We start from the raw sequence: 2,658 nt of genomic DNA on the forward strand, positions 1-2,658 counted from the left end.
GACAGAATCAAAAACAGAATTTGGTAGCTTTATAGATAGTAGAATCACTCAGCTGGGTATGAACAGAACCATAATAAAATTGTCATTCTTTCCAAACTTTTGCAGGCAGTACAGCATTATATTTTGGTGACAAATGCCACCTAGAAGTATTTTAAGATGAGAGAATGGGCACTCCCCAACCCAAGTACCAATGAAGTAGAATGACCAGGGCTGACTTGTCAATGCCTGGACTTAAACCCCAATTCAGTTAACTGCTATTTCTAGGATTCTCTATGGCTGATTTACCACTTTCAACAACTTTCTCACCAAACAGAAAAGAAAGGAGATAGGACCAAAAGGTCAAGTGTAGCGAAAATAAGAAATGCCTTCTTTAGGGGATGATGAATCATTGCCTCTTTTTGATGTGATGGCATGACAACCTCCCTCAGAGAAGCAGTAACCATCTCCAAAATCAGTCACTGCATCCTGATGCCTGAAGAAGATAAGTGGGATGTCAATCAAGTGTACAGATGATAGATTCATGCTACAGAGAATCTAACCCACTTCCTCAAGTTTTACAATGTTAATACTTCTTAGTTCACTTTGTTTGGATCTATATAACTGCCATAGAAACTAGAGTTAATATGAGCAACCTGCAGAAAACCTACAAAATCATTTGAATGGTCTGAACATTTTCTCGCCTCTTTCATAAAAGTACCTAGGTTACCCTATCCATCATTTGAGAGTTTGTGGATTCAATAAACAGAGAAAAGCTGAAACTATGCAACTCATATAGCCACTTAATAGGTTCAAATGTGAATTTGTAACAGTGCGGCATAGCTCATACACTCATTTAAATGTGAGTTTAATGTGAGCCTGGTTTTATGCCATTATCATCTTTGACATTTTCTCAGGGAATGTATATATTCTAGATCTATTATCAACATTGCAAAAGAGCTACAAAACAAATTGCCAAGATAATCCACAAGAAATCTTTGCAAATTAAAGAGAATGATCAGATACTGGGGTAGACTGTTTAATAGCTTCTCTATCTTTGCATAGGTTCAGTGAGGCTAGGATCTGAAAGGACTGTTGCTACTGTTATCCATATCCAGATCATATATTATCTACTATGAAGTAGAGGGTGGATGAAGCTTGCAACTTCCTGTTGCATCAAAGCTACTATTGCTATGCTAAACTGTGCAGTTGTCATGGGAGTTGCAAGTCAGCCTAAAATATTCTCCTAGGATATGGAGGTTTAAATCATACATACACAAGTGTCATATACACCAACACCATCTCCCAAGATAAGGTCCAAGAGTTCATACTGGGCAGTTAGTCAGCATATCACACTAGTCACCTCTGGGCCAGTGTTACTGATTACTACATTGCTGCCATGGAAGACTTTAGCACCCCTTCTGTCTTTGCTGTGGGAAGATACAGAACATTCTTTATGTGTCTATGAATACACAGTTCATTAACCTAGTAGCATACTGTTCATTAAGCTAAAAACAAGTGTATAGTTGGCAAACAGTTCATTATTTTTAGATGGGATTTAACAAATTCCTAAGTAAAAGTTCAGCAGAGAATTAATTGCAATATACTAATCAGAAAAGAAAAATTCAGTGCCAGTTAAATGTATTTATTCAGTTCTGAAGGCTAGAAGCATAAATAATTTCCAAAAGTAACCCTTCAGCAGGTACCATTGTCTCATGCTGCAAAACCTTGGTGCTTCGTAAGCAGGTTTCTATTGATTTATGAAAGTATTTACTAAAACAAACACTTTCATTCCTCATTTCACACTTTCAGGTCTGAAACCAGAGAGGTAATTATGTAGAATTTTAATAGAATGAATTAAGTCTTGTGGTTTGTCCTGAACCTAGGAAGAAAGAAACGGCACATCTGAAGTACAATATGCTAACTTGAAAAGCCTTTTCTTTGTACAGTCAGGCATTTGATCTGACCAGGCTTTGAATTTATTTTACCTTGATTTTCCTGATTGTGTTTGATTTCCTTTTAGTTGCAATATTTTAAAAGATGCTACATGTATTAATCATTACAGTGTTTTGGTGAGAAATGAAATTAGAAGATGTGTAGCCAGAAAATATATAAATCAACAAACCAATCTGTCAGTATGCAAATATGTAATGGAATATATAAATATATACATACAGTATTTACAAATATGTAGTGGAAACAAATATATGGTCAAAGTGAATTATTTTCATGCACATAAAACAATCTGAATATCACTTTTGGCTTTCATTTTGAAAAACACTGAGCCTGTTTTTCTATTTTTTTATTATCTATGATGTGACATTCTGTGAAACTGAATTATCAACTATTTGCCTTAAGTTATCAAATAAATGATAAAAAATATTTTTTTCTAATGCAAGGGATTTAAAATTGGAAAATTTGATTTATTATAAGATCTAATATTATGAAATAAAGTAGAAGTAACTCAAAAAAGTGAAACATTGAATAATAGATTTACCTGTAGAACAATCTATTTTGTTGTATTTTTAATAAAAAAAAGAAAGATTATTGTGAAGGTTAACCATGTCTTAAAGGAAAATGGTGCTGCACATTTTTAAAAAATGCAGTTTGAATACACTTTACTGGTTTGGCGAGAAAAATCCTTGTTAGTCAATAGCCATCTTATTAAGCCCTGAAGAGCAA

Source organism: Protobothrops mucrosquamatus, unplaced genomic scaffold (assembly GCF_001527695.2).
Source record: "Protobothrops mucrosquamatus isolate PMUCROS unplaced genomic scaffold, P.Mucros_1.0 scaffold1584, whole genome shotgun sequence".
Lineage (NCBI taxonomy): Eukaryota > Metazoa > Chordata > Lepidosauria > Squamata > Viperidae > Protobothrops > Protobothrops mucrosquamatus.